This window comes from Perca flavescens, chromosome 7, assembly GCF_004354835.1.
Source record: "Perca flavescens isolate YP-PL-M2 chromosome 7, PFLA_1.0, whole genome shotgun sequence".
Lineage (NCBI taxonomy): Eukaryota > Metazoa > Chordata > Actinopteri > Perciformes > Percidae > Perca > Perca flavescens.
In genome coordinates, this window is record NC_041337.1 from 9,125,327 (window position 1) to 9,150,971 (window position 25,645).

The 25,645-nt window shown below is 43.6% G+C and overlaps 1 protein-coding gene across 1 annotated transcript in view; it reads right to left on the bottom strand.

Annotated features, from left to right (window-relative positions):
* Positions 1–25,645, bottom strand: part of plxna2 (plexin A2) — a 212,695-nt gene that overhangs the window by 103,706 nt on the left and 83,344 nt on the right. The gene's annotated exons all lie outside the window — the stretch shown is intronic.

Below are 25,645 nucleotides of genomic sequence, written 5' to 3' on the forward strand. Positions count from 1 at the left end.
GCACAAGAAGAGTCTGAATTTCAGATCTGACACCGATTCATTTTCACTCCTGTCTGTCTTCCAATTTCCTGGCAATCACCTTGTTGGATAATGACAGCACACCCTGACAGTGTGTGCCCCGTTCAGCTCCAGACCTTCAGGCTTAGATGAATGCCTCATAAGTGGCTCCTCTGCAAAATGTGGGGGAGTAAATGAAGGGTGCAAATAACACCTTTTAAAGGTTTCTCGAACCCTGTGCAAATCGCCAACAACTGGGTGATATTAATTGCTGTTAGCAACGCGGGCTGAAATTAACTGTCAGCTGGAGAGAGATAACACCTGGGTGTCCCTCAAAGGCTTTTCTTTATTACAAAAGTATCAACAACAAAAAAACAACAGCTGACAGCAAAATTTGTAACGTGGGCCCGCTATTGCAATGGCGAATGAAAAGCTGTCGTTGGCTAAACTGTCAGTTGCTGTGAAAACTCTGAGCTATATGGGCCCCAGCCTATATCTTTTCTTCTTTGTTTCGTCTTTGCTCTTCAAAAGCTCAATAACCCTCCACCTGTCTGCCTGCTCCTAAACCCTGCGGCAACAGAAAGACGGGCCCAGGGGGGGGGGGGGGACAAAGAAAGCCATTGACACGGTGGGACGTTGACGGTCCTAGCGCTGTGTGGCAGCTCCGCCATGGACACCCCTGTTAGATTAACCCCCTGTCACCTCAACAAACTCTATTTGTCTGCGCGTACGGGTGTGTGCGTGTGCGTTTCGCGTAGCTTCAGGACAAACAGGTGGCACGCTGTAATGAGCTGCAGACGGGGTCACATCAGCAGCAGAAGCTGCCACTGATGACAAACAAGCCCACCAGGAACGAGACTTGGCTGGGGAGACGGTCAACTCAGTCGGTGTATGTATGTACCTCAAAGTCTCTAAGTGAATCCCTCTTAACCCCCCAAAACATGTGCGAGGCTGGTGAAACTTTATATAGTATAACTTTCACAGAGGCCCAGCTCCATGAAAGGGTTACAGTGTGGAGACAGCTGTCAGCGGGGGGGGAAAGTCAGGGAGTAGGGGGGTGGGGTGGGATGGGGGTGACAGACACAGCCCGCTGTCGGGCTGATACAGACTGAAACAAAAAGGGGGGGGGGGGGGGGAGCTATATGGTAGAGGGAGAGTGAGGGAAACAGGAAAACAAACACCTGAGAACTTAAAAAGCACAGAAAAAGAGATACAGTGTGTATATCTCTGTGCTGCTGTATATACAGTATTTGTCTGTGTGTGTGTGTGTGTGTGTGTGTGTGTATGAGAGAGAGAGAGAGTGCGTGGATGTTTGGACCAGCATGGGCCAGTTGTGGAGGTGAGGTGTGAGAGAGGGTTTGCGGGGGATCACAGCAGCTGTTGCCCAGCACACGCTACAGTCACTCAACACAGCAGGGCTGCACAATGAAGCCCCTTCTCCCACTGTGTGTGCGTGCGTGTGTGTGTGTGTGTGTGTGTGTGTGTGTGTGCGCGTTTGTAGGCACACATGCACAGCGCCATAACGGATGTGCAGATTGTTGTTCCTGTGTTTTCAAGGCAGACAAAGAAGCGCAGCGCACGGTCTGATAATGCCTCCGACTTTCTCGACTGTCTGTCTCGGTTTCCCGAGAACACATTCATACCCACAGCTGACCTGAGCTAGACTGAGCATCGTCGGTGAGAAGTACTGCGCTCTGGTAAATGAATGCTAATAAAATTCCTGCTTAAGATGACCTTAGCAGGGGGTTATTCAACCAGAGAGGCTACAGTGGAGTCGCAGACTGGAGCAATCTGGGTGACTGACTGACGGCCGCGGGTTAAAACAACAGCTTCCTCTCTTTCAAAGGCTCATGCTGAATAGGCTTCAGTTTCTGTTATTATAGCCAAGCCTTCACTAAACCAGGGGTGTCTTCTCTTGTACTGAACCCTATAGGGATTTGGGCACAAGTAATAAAGCCCAGCCTTAACGCATCACTGGGTGAGATTTTAATGCAAAAATACAAAAGTTCAAATCAACCAAAATCCGATCAAGATCAAGAACAGCAGTTGGCCTAACCTAATGTGAGTAACATTGTGTAATAAAGTCTTCTAAATTCAATCCGGCAACTCTTGCTGCCATTTGGGACCACCTACATGAGAACTTTCATTATGTCATTTTTAATAATAATGGATGTAGCTTATTTCTGTTGCAGTTGTTTGCTTCAACAACGACACAAATCAGGGGGTTAGGAGTATCGTCTTAAGAGTATGTCACAGAGAAATAGAGGTGCGTGAATTGCACAATAAACTTGCTACTGCCTTGCTAGCACTGAGAGAAAAAAGGCCGGAGGATAAAATATTTATTTTCCACCGTTATTTCTGGCCACCTGTGAATGGTGGCTCCATTTCAGCTCCTCTGCCCTGCTGCCCTCAGACCCAGCCATGCTCACTGCACCTCTGTGATGGATGGGGGCACAGGGGCAGGACAGGAAAAGAAGACAACAAAAAAAAAAAAAAGACTGGGGGAGATAAAAGGAGGACAGAGCAGAGTGGAAATGGCCCATTGCTTTGTGTTCTGATGAGACCTAGTCTCTGTGGTGCCAGATGTGCCTCGCCATGCTGAGCGAGAGAGAAAGCCGCAGAAAAGAGAAAAATCCCACCGTCACCAGTAATTCAGAGGAAGCTATTTTGCAAGCTGTTGCCAAGGCAACAGGCCTGGCTCTGACCTCAGGAACACCCCCACATCCACCACCACTCCCTCCAACCTTCAAAACCTTCAGCGGTGCGCGGTAAACAGCTGGCACCTCTGGGACTTCCTGCCACCTACACCTCCTTTTAAACATATAGACACACACACACACACACACACACACACACACACACACAACTCCCCTACACCCTATCCATTTTTAATGACAGTTAGCCAGGCTACCTCGTCACTGGAATGAGGCACATCGATCATGAACACAATACCCATTCCAGCAGAGAGAGAGAGAGAGAAAGAAGGAAAGCATAGGAGGGGTATCAGTGTGTGAGTGTGTGTGTGTGTGTGTGTGTGTGTGTTTGAGGGGGCTTAATGACAAAGGCACAAAAGCAGAGCAAATACTTGCTGCTGAATGAATGAAAACCAATGAAAGCAGCATGGCCCTGAGTCTCTCAGTCCCACAGTGACCCGGCAGCCAGTGTTTCCTGTGTCCAGGCTAACTACACTAGGACGGCTGAGCCATTTCCCTGAGCAGCCACTCTTTAATCTGCTCTAGTAATCCCACTGAGGCCCCTCCTAAGGACAGCAGCCACATCTCCCTCGTCTCTTTCCCGCTCTCTCCTCCTCTTTCTGGTCCTCTCTTTTCCTCAACTCACAAAATCCTCCCCACTGTACTCTAAGACCCAAACAAATCCACTCTGCAGTGTTGTGGCACAGACGTCTCGTCCAGCTTGTTGACATCCACCCCCAAAGGACAGCATTCTCTCACAGTAACACAGACTCAACTCTGCATTGACAGCAAGGGCTATCTCACCCTTTTGACCTTGTTACAGGAATTTGTAACAGTGAAAATTAGAATAAATTACTTTTCTAGGTGTTTTTTGTTTTTTTAGCAGTCTGAGAGTTAAGGTCAGCGAAGTGGTTCAACCCAATCATCAATATCTCATCCTAAGCCTGGCTGGCCCTGAGAGAAAGGCTGTGGGGTTCTTTTGAATTGTTGTGGCTGGTCCGAGGAGAATCAGGCCTCCAGACTCCACCACCAATTAAAGCCAGCGTGATTAAGGACAGAGCAGAGGCATTTGTGTGGTTGTTGGGGGTGCGCGGGTGCTGATCCCTTGGGAGGCCTTGAGTGGACTGTGCAAGGACACCACAACAGCTGGGAGCTTTGATGATGGCTTAAAACCCACATTCCAAGAGCAAATGTGTAAAAGTAATTAGTTACAACCACATGTGCACATTAACGGCTACACATAAAAATCCTCCTCATCGCGTGCATAAAAAAAAACTACAATCTTTATGCCCCGGAGATGTGCTGTTGCTATCAACCGCTCAGTTCCACCGTTAATGCATTTCTTTTAGAATACTTGTTTTTTGTGTTCTTGTAACAGATGTCAGGGGGCTCCCCGACAAGCCGTTTGAGAGAGAAACAAGTTTAGAAATACGCAATATTGATTTCCTTCTACTGTATCCCATTTATTAAAAAACTATCTACAGCACTGATGCGGGATAGATTCCGTAATAAATGGTAGTAGGGAGAATTCAATGGGACGTAGACTACTATTGTGTGTTTTCTGAAGGTCAGCCCCCCTTTTTTTTTATATTGTGTGGTTTTCAGAATAACTGATTTTAAAGCACAGGAGATAGCATTCAGAGTAGATAGCATTTATTGATTTTAAGAGGCTAAACCTGGGAGAAAGAAAATGCTGAAGCAAAAATGAAACGATACAGCTCGCCTCATCTACAAACAGTCATATTGCATACTCCAGAAATGATTTGGTGTGAAAATGGGAGCTTTTAACCTTTATTGTCACAGCTAGCTCTCTCGGCCCATCTCTCCCCTATTTCTCTCTGTCTATTCACCCACACAAACAGAAAGAACACACACACACACACACACACACACACATTTTGTTTATTGGATTTGGCCTGAGCTCCTAGATTTGGGTCAATTGAAAACATCAAGACACAGTAGCACCACACAGGCTGGGTATAAAGACTGAAAGAGAATGAGGAGAGGGGGGCAGCTACAATAACTCTCTCTGAATTGATACTAGACTATGGTGGATATCTAGCTATCATACTTTGATCAAGCAGAACTGCTGTTTCCAAATCCCCATGCCAAAGTGCATCGGTAGCCCAACAACACCCCCACCTGAACCCCATTTTAGGGCTTTAAACCCCCCCCACCCGTACCCCGTCGGTCCTGGGCAGGCCTGGTCCCTGGCAGCTCATCAGAAGTAACAGACTGGTCGGGGACAAACTGCCAGGCAGGAAAAGAAGGCGAGGAACAGGTCAGGCGTGCGCCTCCTGACCGCCATTTGAACTCTGAGGCAGGAACGATAACCGCATATCTAAAGTGGTAATAATATGCTTCAATGTTTTCTTCTCGTGATGAGCAGTCATTGTTGTGGCGTCTGTGGTGGAATGCATGCGGCCAAGACCTTGGCGTCTTTTCTGAAGGATTGTCAGTGGACATGAGTTGCTGTAGGTGGTGCTCGTGTGTTCGTCTGTCCAGCCATGGTGGTTTTTGTTGCCCGCAGACATCCAAGCTCTTCTTCTGCTTCCTTCAAATGACATGGAAGTGCTGACGGAACAAATATGCCACTGGACTATTCCTAAAATTCTGGCAGATTGTAACATAGCGTACCATTTCTGTAGGGATATTTAGGTTGATCCACACCTCCATTATTCAATCCATCCCAAACCAAAGACCCAATATTTATCCTTTCACACAACAACTTACTGATCAGTTATAGGATATACTGTACATCACAAACATATATGTTTTAGATACGATTATACTAGTTGCCTCATCCGTTTTCACCAGAGATCCTCTGTTCAGTTCATCTCAGATAGCAAAGCAGTAAATGCATTCTCATGAATGGGTTCGTATGATATCATTCGAAAACTTATGCGCAACAGTTTGCGTGTTAGCCTACGAAATGACCACTGCCAGCTGGTCAAGTGATGGACGGTCACGTGACAGAAAAGCTTAGCGTTCACTCCAGTTAAATTTAGCCGAGAAAAGGTGACTGTGAGCCGGGTACAGGGCACCGCGGAGTGACTGTCCTTTCAGTGGCCACTGCTGTTGAGTTTAGCCGACAAAAGGTGGCAGTCATACGGCGACGACAGTTAAGTTCAGGCACCAAAACGACTAGTTAGGATTAGAAAAAAACACTGTGGTTTGGATTAAAACACTGGTCCCTTTGAGTAGTACTCCTGCGACACAAACACGCGTTTTCTTTGGAAAGTCTTGTGTTTTCCCCATGACACAAACTCTCCCCCGCATGAAAGCCCTGCCCTGTGTTTTATGACCTACCCCATCCACCCCGACCTCCTTCCGCCACAGACCACAGCGCTCCGATACAGCAGCAGTCAATGTGGTGCGTGGAGCAATAGATGTGTAGAGTACATACGAATTACGGTGCTTTACTTTTGGTAGCTATATGTACGAATGATTCATGAGAACGGCCTGCAGCAGTGTGTCAACATTTTCAGAAAGTCGCATTTGTTTTGAAAACTTTAAATGCACATTTTAGGACCTACAAATTATTGATCCCTCTCTCAGCTCTGGGTGGTAAGAAACCCTTTCTCCCCCTATACAGTGACCCTGTGCAACACACCACACGGAGCACACACACTAGCACAAACCGGCATTGAATTTCAGCATGTGTCCCCTAGACTGATGGCCAACTGTATGGATTAAAGACAAAGTGGCGCAATGGGCAATGAGGAAGGTGGAGGAGGCAGAGGGAGCTGTCTCCTCATCTGTGCGTTTGTGTGTGTGTGTGAGTGAGATTGTGTGATTGTGTGTGTGTATGTGTTTAGCTATTAGAGACTAGAGGACTAGAAGGAGGAGTCACAGGGGGATGTGAGGCAGCGAAGGTAGCGCCAGCGTAGAAATAATGGAGTGAGGGAATCGACCAGTGAGGAGGATAAAAAAAAAATCCAACCAGTCAATACAGCTAGGAGTGTATCAATTATGTATGGCTTCAATCCTCTTTTTGGGCAAGGCACGGAGGGGAGCAGGTTAGACTGAAAAAGTATGTGTGTTTGTGTGAGATTTGATTGTGTGTGTGTATGTGCTTGGAATGTGTTTTTGTATATATCGCAGACCACTAAAGCCCTTGGTGCCGGCTGCTTTAAAACGCTCCCAACACTGTTCAATAACTCAAAAATCAAAAACGATGTTCATGAAAACCAGAAGCGTGGTGATGCATCCGAATTTCAGCTACATGTTGCTGTCATTTCTTTTTTGTCAGTCCACGAGAAGCATTTTTCACTCCTAATAACCAACCTTAATGGAATGCTGTGCAAACTATGAAAAAAAACATTAATTTGCTTATGCATGACTTAAGGCTTCACATAATACACAGCTAATGTAACCCCCACAGTCTTTACTCCTTTCCACATCTCATGTGCACCTCTTATACAAGGTAAAGATGTTAAGATGGATACTGGTGATAAGATCGGAAAGTCCATGGCTGTTTCCCTGGCCCTTTCTCGCCTTTCTTTTCCACTTATCTCCCCATCTATTCCCCTACTCCCGCCCCCCCATCCCTCCTGAACCCACTCGCCTGTGCTCCCGTGTTCGCTCTCCTTTGCGGCTCCCAGTCGAGGTGGCCTCTTTGCTCAGTAATTCAGTCGGGGGGCTAAAAGGAGGAAATTACATCCATGCTGCCTGACCACTTTGAACTCTCAGCCCCCCTCTTCCCTGCTTGCTCACTGGCAACTGGTTTAAAGGCCCACACTGACATTTAAGAGATGAAAATAGGGAGCTGTGAAAGTGCCTAGATGTGTAAATGTGTGTGTGTGTGAGTATGTTAGATTAAACCTTATTTTGGAGTTTCATTTCAGCGGACACGACTTGTGTCAACACTGTACGGAAGAGGATTAGGGCCACTGGTGAAAAAAATATTTGAGTTCAGAATTTTGACTTTATTCTCAGAATTCTGACTTTAATCTCAGAATTCTGAGATTTAAGTCATAATTCTGACTTTATTCTCAGAATTCTGACTTTAATCTCAGAATTCTGACTTTAATCTCAGAATTCTGACTTTATTCTCAGAATTCTGACTTTAATCTCAGAATTCAGAATTCTTACTTTATGCTCAGAATTCTGACTTTAATCTCAGAATTCTGACTTCCACTGGGATTAAAAACAAGTCACCCAGTGCAAGGTGTCAACTAGTCACAATTAAACAGAGCTAGCAATTTACCTAGAAAGAGCTGATCTTACACAAAAACTAAAACAGTTATGCTGAAAGTTTTAATAGTAGATACACAATGATTAGAGAAATACATGAAAATGGTGTTGCTGGGGGTCAAACATTTCTTAGGAACACAAAGAATAGCAAGGTCTATATTTTTGATACATATTTGGCAAATTAAAACAACTTAATATACATATAACACTATGGTGGGTTGTTTTAAACCATCTTAAGTTCTTTCACTGCTTACAAGCTCTATAACCCAGTTTATTCCTCATATGTCCTCACTGCATAGTACTTAACACTTTTATTTGTCCCCATTTTTTGCAGAAAAAAACAAATTGACTAATTACTTTTTAAAATAAAAATGTAACTACAATTGCCATTTTTATTAAGGGTCTTGAATTGTAGTTTTCTAATTTCATCTCTTAAGAGTTGGCATTTTGTTTGCATCCAACATCCATTCATCTTAAACACATCAAATAATTTTCTGTATTTCCTCTCTTAACAAGATGTACAGATCAGCTGCATCAAGTGGATCTGCTGGAGCATTCCATCCTTTCTTCCATAAAGGAAACTTCTCTCCCCTGCAAAACTGTCTGGGTGGTTGCGCCGCAAAAATATCTGCATTTCTTCTACACAACCATTTTCTGTTCCCCTGTCTGCAAGAATCCTCTCTGGACATCCCCCTATGCTTGAAACGGTTTTGATGAAGTAACTTGCAACTACTTTAGGATCACTGTTCGTAGTATAGGCCTCCATCCATAACACATAGCGACTAAAGCAATCTATACAGCCATTGATGGCAATGCCATAGGGCTTTAACTTATCATAGCCATCCATATGCCAAAGCGCATTTGGCCCTCTGCAGCTGTATTGACGTCTTCTCAAGCATCTGGCTCGTCTTAATTCCACACCTTGTGGATCAACCAATTTGATGATGCGTCTGATGGTATCTTATGATACAACAAATCCCCGTTGAACTGCACGAAGATGTAGCCAACGGTAACCCTGCATCTGTCCATTGGTCATGATCTCATGTTGAACAAAGGCCAGCACTTCATCCAAGTCAGACTGGTTCTTCCTTCTGAACAGACCAAGTCTTCTACAAATTCTCTTTAAAGTCTGGACACTTATTACTATTTGACTGTTGTGTGCTAAAATTGTAAGTATTTCTTTGTTACTGAAAGAAAGTCTGAAGTAGAGTTTGATATATTCATCCAAATCTGACATAGCAGGCATTGTTGTGAGCAGCAAAACTAATCAAATCATACTGAGGGAAGGCTTTAACAGTAATTGAAGATTCGGTCTCCATAGGAGGGGATGTAATTTGCCAGCATTGCATCATCCATGAGCACGATGACGTCGCTGTCAATCTGCACAGAATAACAAAGAAAAAAGACAATTATCTCCAAAGTGCATATTCCATAAATAATAAGGTTAAGCCTCACAAATCGACCCTTTTCAAAGTAGGCTCTGTGTCACTCCAACTGAAACCTTTGACAACTAGACAAGATTTACCAGATCTCTCAATCATTTTAAATACAATGGTTCAAAAGCAAATTGATAGGTTCATTTATTCTAAGGAGTAAAATACCTGTGCATATATTTATATAAACTTGAAATCATACAATGTCTGCCAGTAACTTTGTACACTCCTTGTCATACTCCTTTATTTGCTTAATTTAACTTATATTTGTCCACAGCCCAGTTTAATTGGTGGATGAATTAACTTGTGATAATCCAACTCTGTCGTTAAAACATTAAAAATACCAAAGAACAGAGTTTCATACTAAAACAAGTGTCTCATCAGCGGACACTGCACGTCAGAAACATGCAATAAGCTTAAAAACATGCTAACGTTGCTAGCTAACTCGTGTGTGCATTTCATATCCGCAGCATTTCTGTAGTCTTTACAAACACCAGGCACCAAACCAACGTATAATTCTCTTTTACTCACCTTTTGTTCTTCCAGTAATGTAATTGCTTCATCTGGGACCCCTCGACTACGCAAAAACTCACTTATATCCAAGTTCGACATGTTCAGTGTGTGGTTCTCCATCATTCAAAGTTACTCCCTCATTGGTCCCTTACAGTTACCCATACTTCTGAGAATAAAGTCAGAATTCTGACTTTAATCTCAGAATTCTGAGAATAAAGTCAGAATTCTGAGTTTAATCTCAGAATTCTGAGAATAAAGTCAGAATTCTGAGATTAAAGTCAGAATTCTGAGAATAAAGTCAGAATTCTGAGATTAAAGTCAGAATTCTGAGAATAAAGTCAGAATTCTGAGAATAAAATCAGAACTCAAATATTTTTTTCACCAGTGGCCCTAATCCTCTTCCGTAACACTGTAAATGCCTCTTCTCTTTGCAATTTATTGCAGGTTAAAACATATGTCTTAGTACTTTGAATATGTGTATTATGTGGGCTGAAGTACTTTGCAACATACTTCAAATGGAGCCTGTGGATAGGAGTCTTACTTGTCTAAAGGAGATGTAGTTTATTTCTGTCAAGCTGAATTCCTACCTAGCGACCTGCCTCCACTCAGCCACCATCAGACATAACAAACTGGGCGCTAATGCTAATGGCATAAGCGTGTCTGAAAAGCAGCCACTTCAGACTAATATGACTCATTAACAGCAGTGGGTTGGAAATTCTTTAGTCACTTTTGGTAAAAAAGGTTGACGTAGTGAAAGAATAGAGTTCAAGTGTGCTTAACCTTCAGTAAAGGGACATTTAATGCATATATATAGTGGAATTCACATAGGTGAGTTTGTTTCTATGAGTGATACTTACAGAATGCATTAACATGTAGTTACTCTGCCTTCCGTAGCGGTCACTCCATATCTCTAGGTCAGACCATGTCTACGGTGGTCAAAGTTACAATGCATGTCCACCTGTCTCACTCATTTTAATGTTTATTTACGTCTTAGCCCATCTGTGTGCATTCAATTGAGCCTCTTTTGACAGTTTTTTTTGTGTCTGTCAATCTACCTGTCTTAACCCATGTCTTTACCCACCTGTCTGGACTGCTTGTCTACGTGACATTCTAGTTGTTCGTCACTTCACTGTACCTCTTTGTCTTTCTAGGCATCTCTTGCCTGTCTGTCTTAGTCCAATGTGTCTGTGTGTCTCTCAGCAGGATCCCGGACTGTCAATGCAGCGAGTAATGAGGTGTATGCTTCAGTCAGCATGTGAGGAGTTAATAAGGAAGCAGCAGAGGCCATCACACATCAACAGGCATACAGTAGGCGTGTGTGTGTGTGTCTGTGTGTGTGTGTGTATGTGTTTCGGGAGGGTGTGAAGGCTAGGGAGCCTCCCTGGCACACTTACGGATGTCTGTCGACCAACGGGGGTATTGATTTGGAGGGGAAGGCAGAAGACAGAAATGAATTCTGATCCACAGAGGGACTCCACAGTGCATGTCAGAGTGTGTAAGGTTGTTTTTTTTGTGAGCATGTGTGTGTGTGTCTGCGCATGTGTGTAACAGTGTGTGTGTGTGTGTGTGTGTGTGTGTGTGTGTGTGTGCATGCATGTGAGGATGTTTGTTCTCTTTGTCTCAGCGTCTCTGCCAGTGTACATGATGTACATACAAATGAAGGGTTTGGTTACACCCTGCTGCTCTAAGGGCTGTTGCTTGTGCATGAGTGTAAGCATGTTTGTTGTGTGTGTGTGTGTGTGTGTGTGTGTTTGTGCATAGATGAATGTTAGTCTGTGTACATAAGAAAGAGAGACAGACAGGGAGGAGGGGCATTGTGAACTAGGCTCAGGTGGTGAGATACACTTTATCTAATCCCAAACTAGGTGTGTACATACGTGTGTGTGTGTGTGTGTGTGTGTGTGTGTGTATGTGTCTGTTTATTTGTGAGCAGCATGCCTGCAAGAATACATGTATGCATGTGTGCTGTGCAAGCTTGCATCTGCAAAATATTCCTCACCTGGACTTCAGTCGTGATACGTTAATGAGAGTCTACAAGCACTACCGAGGCTGAAAGACCTCCTCAGACCCCACAATAGAGCCTATGATTTAATCCAATTTTATTCCATAAGAAATATATAGAGACAGAGGCTATGGGCAAACACGCTCCTGCAGTGGACAGAATTATTAGATTTGCCAATAAAGAAACTCTGTGGGGTGTGAACGAGAAAGAAAGCAGGGACTGATCTCCGGTGGTGTGTCTAAAAGTGCCTGGGTGTTTTTTCTTTTTTGTTTGGCAGAAGAGGGAAAATCAACATAATGAGCCCAAACTGCCTTTGTGTCTCACTCTCTTCGTCTCTCTTCTCTCTCGCCCCTCCGTCTCTTTCTCCATCTCATCCCACGACACTCCGACAGCTGCTTCTGTGCAGCCAAATTAACTGCTCCCCAGTTGCTTTTGAAAAGTGTGAAATAAAATAAGCATTTACCCTCTGAGGGATACAGTACTTTTGGTTCCACGTATGAACTTTAAACATGCTGCCTTTCATTCAAAGTGTAGGTAACAGTATTTGTCCACCACAAATCTGTGTTTTTCCATCCCAAATCATCATACCCCCCACCCCCCCATCCATAACTCTGTGGCCCTATCTGTTACTGCCATGTGATCCTTCTGGCTCCAAATATCTGATTTACAAGTCGGCAAGAAGGGTAATATTTCAACAGGCTGTCGGCAGACGCACTGTTTAAATCAACGGCCTTATCTAGCCTGTGCTCCTTCTAATATTTTCTCTCAAATATTGTATTAGAGATATGTTATCCATCCCTGCAAATTCATCTTCGTCCTTTAGCCGAATGTGTGTCTGAATACGTACGAGCAGACATGAATGAATGTGTGTGTGTGTGCGTGGGTGGGTGTGTGTGTGTGTGGTGTTAGCACATGTGAGGACAGCTTTGCCCACCATCTTAAACAGTGGCAGTAAGCATTTTCTCTCATTTTGTCTTGTACTCGTGTGGATGTTATCATTGACTACTTAAGAAAAACACAGACCCAGGCCCATATAAACTGCTCTCTCAACATCAACTAAAAGAGTAAACCGAGGAGGACTCTTCTGCACAGCAAGAAATAGGATGCCTGGCTCATTCTTAAATCGAAAAACACATTCACATATGCAGTAACACATAAACACACACACGCACGCTGTACAATACTACATCCATCACTAGGGCTCAGGCTGACAGCTTTGTCAAAATGAGCCGCAGGGGAGAAGAGAATGGCATTGTGGGATTGAGTCCTCCCATCGGACGCTGCACTGACAGGAAAGAAGAAAGGGGAAGAGGAGAAGAGAAAGGGGGGAAAGAACTGGGGAAAAATCAGGGAATATGTTGCACAACTCAAGCAAATGGAGAGAGAGAGAGAGAGAGAGAGAGAGAGAGAGAGAGAGAGAGAGAGCAGAACAAGTGGTAGAGCTGCCATGGGAAGCCCATCAAAACCAGCAGCTCCCCTGCTGTAGCCTGTTTACTAAGACTGGCCTTGTGAAGGACAGACAAAGAGCATATTGCAGACCTGGCAGCATGACCGCATCACACAGTAAAACACACACACACACACACACACACACACACACACACACACACACACACACACACACACACACACACACACACAAGACCTCCTGAGGGTCTGCCAAACTGCAGCAAATGAACCAAGGCCCTGGTAAGAACCCACACAGCAACAAATATACTCCATGACAAATGCACGTAAGGTGTGTGTGTGTGTGTGTGCGCGTATGTATGTATATATATGTGTGTGTGTGTGTGTGTGTGTGTGTGTGTGTGTGTGTGTGTGTGTGTGTGTGTGTGCGTGTATTCCCCCCCTTTAGATGGCAGCTGGTGGTGTAGTGAAGTGAGCTGTCAGCTCCTCTAAAACAGAAAAGATCAGTCCATAGAGTCAGCCTGAGACCTCTAAATAAACACCTTCACCACAGTGCTGGTGACTGAGCCTGCTGCTATCCACTGATGTGTGGGCTCAGCTTCAGAATCTACTACACTGCACTTCACTTGGTGATTGCAGCCCGAGGAAGGCGACTGACACACACAAAAAGAGGCAGCGAAAGCGAGAGAGGCAGTGAGAGTTGCAGACATGGCCTCCCCCAATTATAGACCAAACCTTGCCACTCTATTCACTTTACTCTTCGCCTGGCTCCTGACAAACCCTGTCGCGATTCCTTCAACCAGCACTCGTGTTTCTCCCTGACACTCTCTAGGCTCTAATTAGGCTTGTAAATAATTATTGCAATTAAAGCCTACAATTAGGAGGAGTGAAGCACCGCCATTACTTTCACAATAAATGTCATGAGCATTCTGCATAGGCGCAGGGAAGAAACAGACAAATGCAGTGCCATTATAGAGGCAGACAGACAGTGAGAGTGAAAGAGAGAAGGGGGGGTACATGACGACAGTTGACATACTCACAGCTCTTAATTATAGAGCTGATTATTCTGGCAGGTTGGCTCCTGGACTGTTTCTTTGGCTCACATTCACAAATAGACAAAGTGTGCGCGCACACACATATACTACGTGCACAAATGCGAATAGCGTACACATCTGACTATTTGAAAGCACATATAGCTTATACACCCGCATATAAAAGAAAGGAAACAAGCAAAAGGGAAGTTGTTTTGAATTCTACTTAATATCGTGTTGCTGTGTTTAGAGGCTGAAACTGGAGCTTAATCAGGGATAAACAGCGCTCTTTCTAGAATCTAATGAGGAGCTCTGCACAAGTTCAAGGACAGGTTTGCTACGCAAGGTGCTTAGAGTGACTCATTTTTTCAATGTTTGCTTGAAAAAAGAATTGTAATTAGTTGCCTTTATAAAACACCGTAGACTGCCCAACCCCACCCATTCTGCCACTCAAAACACGCATTTATCCTGCGCTTAAAAAAAAACGTAGCAAAGGTGCACACAACACAATAGTTGTTTTTTTACGCGCTACGTTTGTGGTAGCAACAGTCAGCTGGCTAATGGCAAACTGTGGTAGACTGCAGACAGACAGAGACAGAGGTGTCAGAGAGTCTAAGGATCAGTTGTCCTTTTCCTCATTATCTCATAATATGTCAGGAAGCCAGTGAGAGACTTGAGGGTGGTGGGGGGGGGTTAGCTGGTATTGAGGAGGATGTGAAAGATGTGGGTCTTGAAAGATGAATACAAAGATGAATTGATTATTTTGATAATCGATTAATCGGTTTGAGTTATTCTTTATGAAACAAAGTCGGTGAACTGAATATCTTGGAGTTGTGGACAAAACAAGACATTTTCAGACGTCATCTTGGGCTTTGGGAAACACTGATTGCTATTTTTCACCATTTTCTGACATTTTATAGACCAAAAAACTAATCAATTAATCAAGAAAATAACTGACCGATTAATCAACAATGACAACAATCGTTAGCTGCAGCCCTATTTGAAATCCATTCATACAGGACTCGACACTATTGAGTTTATTTGGAGATGTCGAGCTACATGGCCACACAAATTCACAGCTTGTACAGCGTGTTACTACGTATTGACCTCTGCTGATATAGCAGGGGACTTGGGTGTGAAGGTGGGAGAAGGGTAAGGGGGAGGGATGGATGGATGGATAGGGAAACAGAAGGTGAGAAGAGGGTTCAGGCTGGGACCTGGGTGCACAGGCTTCTATTAATTAACAGCTTGATCGGGGCTGACAGGACGTGTGCTGCTATCAAATAATGAGGTTAGGATTGGCCAATGGTTCCAGGGCACAAAACCTGATTAACACTAATCCTGGCTTAAGTCAATTAACAATGCCTGCTCAGGGACTCATGTAAATGAGGGGCCTTTGTGAGGTGGGCAAGCACAGAGGGAGCAAACAAGGCTCGACATTCAGACATGAAAAACATGGTTAGAACATAGCGGAAAGGGGGAAGGATACTTCTATCGGTGATCGTGAGAAAGAAAGAGCTGACAAGCAGTGGTCAAGCAGTCGGATGCTATGGAAACATGATTCAATGATGGGGCGGCTCCAACTGACCTGCTGAGTGACCCCTTGGGTTTGATGAACAGAGTCAGTCAACCCTTGAACTTCCCACAACCCCTGACCGAGGGAGAGCATTTAAACAGATAACATGCACATGCATTAAACTGAACACATGCATGTCAACATACATCCACATAAACCTTCCAACACGTCTGATTCAGGCAGAAAAAAACGAATTTTCCTCTGACAAATAGTTCAAATCACACAACTTTTCACTTAACAGCTGCGATGTCATATGATGCAAAATCGCATGAATGAAACCACTTATTGGCAGGCAGTGAAATGATTGGACTGGGGGACGGGACCGGAGACAAGAGTGAGATAACCACCCTTTAATTTCAAAATTGAAAATAAAAGAGCAGTCAGACAAGACTGAACCTAGGCAGGAGAAGCAGTGAACGGACATAGACAAAAATAGATGGTTAGGACAATAAATGCATAAAATAAACACAGAGAAAAAAATACACTAAAAGGTAAGTTACCACCAAGTAAGAGCAACGTGCGTTCAAACTACTGTAGTTTATTTACTCCAAACTACACATGGATAAATACGCACACACACACACAAAGCTCAAGATTAAGGGAGCTTGACAAGTGGGTCAGGGATGAAAGTGGTTGCCTCAGAATGAAAAGCTAAATGGCATCATCAATAACATTGGATGTGCGTATTGACAGGGGAATTTATCCTAATTTGTCCAGGTGTCAATAGCAAGTGAAGCTGTCAGGGAAGCAGGGAAGAATCTAAGCCCAAGGTTCCAAGCTGCAGCCCCCCCCCCTTCTCTTTCCAACTGCTGAGCACCTGGCTAAGGAAGCGGCCGTGCGATTGATTTGCTGGCCCTCACCCCTACGGTTGCCAAACTGACCCCGCCGTCACGCTTACAGCCCAGATAAAACATGACGGCCAATCCATCAAGGCCAGTGTCTGCTGTCTGACTGATAGCGGGCCGTCCCGGAGAGGTTTGTCTGTTGTTGAGGTCTGTCAAAAAAACAGATAGATGCTAGTAAGCTGTGGCCACGGTTCCCCTCTCATGATCAGCCCTGATGAGGGTGGGAATGGGATGCAGAAGTGTGGTCCATATGTTGGCACATGGCATCACAGTTTCCTTGTGCATGGTGAAGTGACCTTTGTTCAGGTCACTTCTCTCATATAAACACTCGTGTAGACTTCATGGTCGCCTGGCATATATGGCACCTTGTGTATTGTCAGTTGTACCACATAAACCAAAAACCTCTTATGAACCTCAATCGAAGGCCTAAGTTAGGTACAACATATCCTTCTTAACTCCCATTCATGTGGCTTAAAACCCAACCACGGATTCAACAGGGGAATTTGGGAACATTTACAGTAGGAACTTGCGAGAGAAAGATATCTCTTAAACCCTGTGGGATGCAGAAAAGCTTTCCGAGGTAAGAGAAGAAAAAATTCACAATTCCAGTTTTTGAACCTCAGTTGTGTTTTAAAAAAAAAAAAGGGATTGTCAGAAAAAGGCTTAGGAAGGAGTGAGAAGAGAGTGCCAACGGAAAACTGCACATTAAAACTGATTGCTCTTTCATCCTGAGAGCTGCCTCTTGATTGCCCTCTGCGCTGTAATGGCGGGTAGTCGAGTTATTGGGACGCTTTGTCCGAGTGTCACTGACGGACAGATTGGTGAGAAACCCAGAGATAAAAGGTCAGTGGTCAAACCCCTGGTCTTGTTCCCTGTCTGGCAGCTGCGAGCTAACCAGACTGCCCTGGGGCCGACACAGGGCCAAGGGGCCGCAAGGCGAAAACACTTGTTGAGGCAGCGGCAGTCGCAGGAAACCCCTTTCGCTACTCAGGCCTGACTGCAAACTAACAAACAGTGGAAAGGAGGGAGTGGCTCGGAAGAAGAACGCACAAAGCGCTAATCTTTTTTGTGCCTGTGCCATTTTGACTTTGTTTGCCCTACTGCTGCGTCCATTAGTGTGGCCTGAACCGTTGCCAAGACTGCTGAATAAAGCATCGTACTAAGCTCTGAAATCGATGGTTAAAATAAAAGTTGGGCTTTCAGGGAAAGGGAAAAAAAAAATCTGGAAAAACACACAGTAACATGCACACATATTTAAGTCTTTGAATGAGTGGTCTGGGCATAAGCCAGTCCAATCTGCTTGTTGTGGAAGGTGTAAACAGTTAACCCCCGGGAAACAAAAGGCTCTACACCAACACTGCTGCTAGTCGCTTTTTTTTTTTTTTTTTTTTTTTTTTCCAAAAGTCTACACAAGCTGTAACACTTACAGTGTACAGCGGAAGGACTGGCTATGAGCCATCATGTGTTCCATGGCCATTAACGCACAAAATCAGCGTGTTATACACACCAAAGTCCTGCATAATGATGAGCCAGTAGAATGTCAGCTAATCTAAGCCTGGACGAGGTGTGAATGAATCCTATTTCCTCCTGTCTTGATAACCACTGAACCCATTTCCTCCCAATCTAACCACGCCAGCCAAACAAAGGTTCTGGGGGGCTAAGGAGAAAGGAGGGAGGAGACCCAGAATAACTCGTAGGGAAAGGAGGGTAGGGGGTGCTTGGTGCAAGAACAGGTTAAAAAGAGGCCTCATACAAAAAATAAAAAGGTTTAAAAGAAGAAAAAAAAAAGAAGAAAGAATCCATGCATGGATTTCAAATTTCACAGCTGAGCACCTGGAAGAAATTGGCAGGCTTAAAAATAAAAAAAAAGAGGACTTCTTTTCTTTTCTGATAATCTGCGAGCTGTAATGTTGCCGTTCCATACGTGGAGCTGGGTAAGGGAGGAAGGATGGCGTACGAGGATCGGAGGCTGAGGGGGTTTAATGTTTGCTAAAGAGCCCAGGGTGTATTGGAGAGTGACAGCATCACATGGCTGAACACCTCTATAGGGGGAGGACTGTCTGTCCATGAAAGACGAGTCTGTTTTACAAGCCAGCTCAGTATCCCTCAGTTGGTCATGCTAGCAAGAATTTCACACTTATCCTTATAAAGAGCTGGCAATTAGACGGCCACTATTTCACTAGGAACACTATTAAGTCTGTTTGTGTCGATTATGTACTCTTGTGTGCCACAGCCATAAAACATTACAAAAAAAAAACATTGAGCTCCATTACAAAAGTCAACACCTGCTTCTTTTCTCGAGATGTTTTTCTTTTTCTTGAGAAGACACGATGAAAACGTAACCACTTTAATGTTTCGTGTTTTCAGGTGTTTTCAAAAAGCTTTTCAGGCAGAACTAAGGCCACGCCACAGGTATCACTTCAAAAACCCTTTCAGATGTTAAATCTTGATTGTTAGCCATGAATAATACATTATAGCCCCGGCTCTGCGTACTGGCCGCTGACCAAAGCCACCGACATAAAGCAGTCGCTGATTCTCGACCGTGTGTGATGAGTGCTCTCCCTACTGCTGGGTGCCAGCGGCCACAACAGCACAATACACCACAAAGGAAAAAGGAAATGAAAAGACCTCATAAAAATGTTGATAATCCAGGACCCAAAAGACCCCATTCGATAGTGGAGTAGTTGTCGCCGTTTGTCCCAGCGCGCTGCATTGTGTTGATAAACCGACAACAAAGAGAACGAAATGCTGCTCGAGGCCTCATGCGGGCCCCACAGTGTCAGGCATGCTTGTATATCCCTCTGTTGGCTTGAACTACCAAAATGCATGACAGCACACACAAACGTCCATAAACACAGGACTGGTCACAGAAACAGGTGAGGGACTTTTGCATTGTCATGCTTACGCATTCTGGGAAAAAAAGAAATAAATAAAAAAATAAAAAACATGAGAAAGAGAAACAAAAAGGAGTGCTGGGTGATAAATGAGAGGCAGAGAGAAAGAGAGGCTCCAGTTGGTGGGAACGAGGCCAGGCCAAACACGCATGCAGATGCAACGCACTGAATTTGCATGAGCTGGCAAAAGCACCAGTGGTTTAGCTCTGCTCCAGCTGCCATCCACACATGAGTACCCTTTCTACCTGTTTGATTAGAGCCTCCACTGGAATTGTTGTGGCTTTAAAGTATTGCTGTAGGCACAATGTATCCATCTGTATGCAAAGTAGGGTTTATTGGTGAAGGGTTGAAGCCCCCTGTGCTTCACCATGTAAAACTTATGTAGAACACACCCATGTGTGCTTTGTTGCGGCAGTGGAAGATGTGGTATTCAGTTTGAAATCCACAGCTTTTGATGCAATATTAAGTGCAGTGAGGTGTTTCAGGAATGTAAGACATTACAGGGGGCATTTCGTATGACGCTGACAGAAGAAAAAGACAGGGAAAAAAAAGAGGAGGAGGAAAAAAGTCGAGGACGTGTCTGGGAGGCAGCTCAGCTGAATCTCCCGAAACAGCGATGACCTTTTTTCTCTCCGTCACTGCTGCCGGCATCTCTACCCAGCCAAGTACCAAAATCTCGGGATTATTGGTCTAAATATAGAATCAGTCACTCACACACACACACACACAATCACACAACATGACTCATACATGTGATGTGGCAGAAATCCATACAACCGATCTACAGAATCACAGGATGCACAAGGACAGTTGGAAGACACATAGCTCAGAGTGCGAGTCCTGTGAAAATCCAGAGATGACGAGCATTTTTTTTTAGTTTTTTTTCAATAGAGGCACCATGGTGGAGATGTCTGAAGATAAATCTTGAGATGAAAACCCGCTGTTATATATTTCTGTCAGTAATGATACAGCACCCTAGAAGAAGGCACACACACACACGCGCACACACACCCACACGCACTGCTCCTGGAGAAGAGAAAGTCAGTGAGCCAGGTCTTTTCATCAGTTCCACTGCGCTGCCTCGCATTGGGTCAATCTCACCACATCATTAATATGGTGGATGCTGTTGTCATTACATCTAGAAAACAAAAGCACCGTTTAACATGGCAGCACCATGGGTAGCATGTGAAACAGGGAGCTATTAAATATGTTTGGGGGTGTGAGAAAGAAACAAATGAGAACGAGAGAGAGAACGGAAAGTTATTTCACACATTGGAAGACAACTCGGGGTGGGCAGTGAATGTGTAAGAGACTAAAGAATAGCTATATATATGCATTAGGTGTTTTCTCTCTCTCTCTCTCTTATATATATATATATATATATATATATATATATATATATATATATATATATATAGTACAGGCCAAAAGTTTGGACACACCTTCTCATTCAATGTGTTTCCTTATCTTCATGACTATTTACATTGTAGATTTTCACTGAAGGCATCAAAACTATGAATGAACACATATGGATTTATGTACTTAACAAAAAAGTGTGAAATAACTGAAAACATGTCTTATATTTTAGATTCTTCAAAGTAGCCACCCTTTGCTTTTTTTGATAACTCTGCAAACCCTTGGTGTTCTCTCAATGAGCTTCATGAGGTAGTCACCTGAAATGGTTTTCACTTCACAGGTGTGTTTTGTCAGGGTTAATTAGTGGAATTATTTCCCTTATTAATAAAAAAGCAAAGGGTGGCTACTTTGAAGAATCTAAAATATAAGACATGTTTTCAGTTATTTCACACTTTTTTGTTAAGTACATAATTCCATATGTGTTCATTCATAGTTTTGATGCCTTCAGTGAGAATCTACAATGTAAATAGTCATGAAAATAAAAGGAAACGCATTTGAATGAGAAGGTGTGTCCAAACTTTTGGCCTGTACTGTATATGCGGGGGAGAGAAAAAGACTTGATGAAAAGCCTCCGAAAGCGGAGATTCCATTTGAATACTCAATGGAAGACTGTCATTATAGTTTTTTTTGTTTAGGTTTTGTGCGAGTGTACATGTGATTGCGAGAGCCAGTGGATTTGGGCGGTACCTATGTAAATGGGAATGGAGGGAGCATGTGCTTTGTGCGCGAGTGTGTTCCTGTGGGTGCCTGTCTGCATGTTTGTGTTTACAAAGGGCTCGCACATCCCACGATTCTCGGCATCGCCACAACACACACACGGACAGGTGTGAGGACCAGAGAGAGAGCGAGAGCGCGCGCGAGAGAGAGAGCGAAAGAGAGCAAGAGCCCAGATTGTGGAGCATGGCCTCGCTGAGCAAATATTACTCTCGCTCTCCCAATTTCTCTCCGTCTCCCTCTCTCTGTTTCTCTCGCTCTCTGTCTCATCCAATGTCTGTCTCTCCATCGGTCTCTCTGTATTCTCTCTTTCCCCACTGTGCCAAACACAGAGGGCCTCTTTGTTATTCAGAGTAGGAAATGCAACTGGAGCCAAATCTGGCCTGCTTTCTGTTTGATATCATCCCTCCTTTGTTCTAACCGTCTCCCATCACGATGCGCTTGGCCTCAGACAGACATCGGAACAAGCGGAGCTCAGACGAGATAGATCTCGTGATGTCCTGTATGTCTGACTTCAAGTATAACTCAGGGTGACATTTAGGACAACGATAAAGGTCAAATAGATGTTTTCCACTGAATGCTAGTGCGAAGGGGCAGGTTTAAAGGTGGCTGCTGTGGCTTTTTTTTATAGTGTATAATGTTTTATTAAAGTGCTCATTTTATGCTTTTTCCCCTTTCCTTTATTGTGTTATATATCTTTTTTGGGCACGTTATAGGTTTACAAAGTGAAAAAGCCCAAAGTTTACCCCAAAGGGACTTACCATCTCCAACAGAAAACACTGTTCACAAACTGCTCCAAACAGCTCTATTGTAGTCCAGCCTTTACTTCCGTGACGAACGTGCGTCACTTTGTAACACACGTTATAATGCTCGCCTAGCTGCTAGCGTGGCATGCCCTCATAGTCTGCTTCTGACTGGCTAGTAGTCCTTACCTAGCTACTGCGCATGTGCGACTCCCAGCAAAGATGGGATAGAAGTGAGATGCCTCACTCTGTAGCTAAAACAGAGAGCTCAACACACAGGGTGAAAAGAGGAACCGCAGCAATGTGCAGTACAACAAAAAGATGGTGTTTTTTGAAAATTAAACCATGTAAACCTATTCTGGTACAACCTCTAAATACAATTATGAACCTGAAAATGAGCATAATATGAGCAATTTAAAATTACTATACATCCTAAAGTCATCCCGCTGTGTAGAAAGAGGTTACGTCAAACTAGATACACTTAATATTAGGCATTATGTGCAGTTCCCTCTAGGCAGATTAAATTAAAACTTTCTGGATAACAGCTTTGTGGTAGAGTTTTTGGTAATACTTGAATAAACCGTCGCAAATAAATGGTAAATTGATAGTTAATTAAACCTAAGTTAATGGCTATTTTACTGTTATCTAACAACAAAATGATAATTAATAATGTTGACTAATTATTAGTTATGCTATAATGTGTGTTGCTCACATCATAACATTTTATATATTATATTACCTTTTTGTTAATGATTAAGAAATTGTTTATAAACCACCATTTGGATGGCTATTATGTAAGGGTTAATGCCCGACGAGGTGTCCATTGTCAGGTATTAATGACGGCGAGGCGTCGGACGGTTGCCTCCGCCGAAGTCAATTAGTTTTACAATCGAAATCTAAAGTTTATCCAAACAATAACTCAGTTTCCCTGGTTACGCCTGACGGTTTGACTAATACCTGGAACAATCATTCCTATCCATCAGGTTCTTATGCAATGCAAACGTTGTTCTCTCCACCAGGAATTAGGAAGAACCTTAGATACGACTTGCCTCCCTTAGCAACCGGAGATATTTATATAGTCCGCTCAGCTAAAAGAACCCTTCAGTTTAGCTACGAGCCAGAAAGCTAACGCTATGCTAGCAAGATCCAAAGTCAATGACATTGTGTACAGTTGGCAATCAGTAAAAATAATTTGACAGTATGTTGAACAACAAGACAAGCTAGCTATCCAGCCATGTCATTGTCCCCAAAACAATATAACGACTTTTACGAAGAATTTGATCCGTGATGTGTAACGTTACTGTCGGCTGCAGCGGCGCAGCCTGAAGCAGCGAGCTGAACAGTGAACGGGATGTGTGAGATAACGTTATTCGCTGTGAAACAAAGTCAGTCCAGAGGGCCAGTAGAACTTATTTCTTGCAGGCTGTGTGTTTTAGCGCCATCCTGTGGTGTTCAGAGGACGATTTGGAAATAATAAATCCACATTTCCTTATTGATTTAATATACCGCATTCATTTAGAACAGTAAACAGTCAGTTTCAGGTAACTCCTTTAGTAGGTGTCCTACATCACTTTTTAATGGACACCCTGCAGCCAATCAGAATAGAGTATTCACCCAGACCATGGTATAAAAAGTTGCATCTGATGACGAAATGCCTTGTTAGTGGTTAATAAAAACTTTGTAAAGCATCTATAAACATTTAGATAGCTTTCATCAGGGCTCAGACAATCATCTCTTTTATAGATTGCAGAAGAAAGATTTAATGGGACAAAATTAATGTTAATTGATGCTTTATAAACCATTTATTAATCATTAACGTACTATTATAAGCATTAGTTGCAACTTTAGAATAGCCATCCAAATGATGTTTATAGATGGTTTACAAAACAATTATTAACCACTGACTTAACTGAAGTATTAACCGTCTAACGTTATAAACTTAATATTTGATGTGCCACTAAACTAATGATGAATTAACATTACTTATAACATTACTAATAATTAGTAAAGATTTTAAATCATCATTTCATTGTGTGCCAACAGTAAAATACCTATTAACTAAAGTTTACTTAACTAGCAATTTACCATTTATTAGTGATGGTTATTATGAAGCGTTACTGGATTTTTTTCAAGCAATTAAATCTTACTCTCCAGAATCACATGTAAAAACACATCTGTTGGATTTGCCAAATGTATGGAAAAATTGTGTGCGTGGCTACTCTAAATCCCAATCCAGTTACTGTGGCAGGTGTGACTATCAAGTGGTATCCTTGAACATGCAACATCCCCAAAGTAGTTGAGAGCATTTCTGTGTGTGTGTGTGTGTGTGTGTGTGTGTGTGTGTGTGTGTGTGTGTGTGTGTGTCCGTCTGCTTCAATCCTCCCCAACCCCTGGAGAGCGAGACAGAAGCGCGTACATGCTGAATGCTAATAATATTCACCAACATCACTTCTCATTCAGATGACTAGCATTTATGAGCTCAACATCAAAAGCTTGTTTCATCTGCGGAATAAGTGGGAATAAAGGATTTAGTAAATATGGGAAACAAACTTGAGATTCAGTACAAACTCGTCTTTATTTGTGGAATCTATGTCATGCCTTCAGGGCTTGACATTAACTTTTTTTTCTTCCTCACCAGCCACTAGCGGCTAGCGGTTTTCCAAACTTAGTTAGTATCGCTAGCCACACTTTTGATCCGCTTGTGCATAAAGCTCCTTTTGTATGAAAAAACACGCAACAGAATATCAGCCCGATGCGGATGGGGGGGGGGATTATAGTAAACCTGTTTACTCCTCCTCTCAGCAATGCACACCATGGTCTAAACAACTCCTCCTTCACACCACATCCGCCCACCGCGGTTCCTAACCTGGGAGCTCCAGCCAGCCAGTTGTTAAGTGTGTTAAAAGAAGGAGATAAGGAGAGAGAGGACGGCAATCTATCACCTCACACTGACAGCCTCGCACGTCGTCTGTCTCTGGAGTTGCTGCGCTGCCACGCTCCCCTGCAGCTGCCGCTCCTCCTCTCCTCCCATCACTTTCCCTCCTCTTTTCATCTCCTTTCTATGCGACCGTGTTTTCCTCTCCTCTCCTCACCCCTACTCTGTCCTTGTGTCCCCTTCCACCCGCCTATGCCCTCGCCTGTTGCCTAATTAATATTAGGGGTGTGGATGTTAATCGCGGCATCGA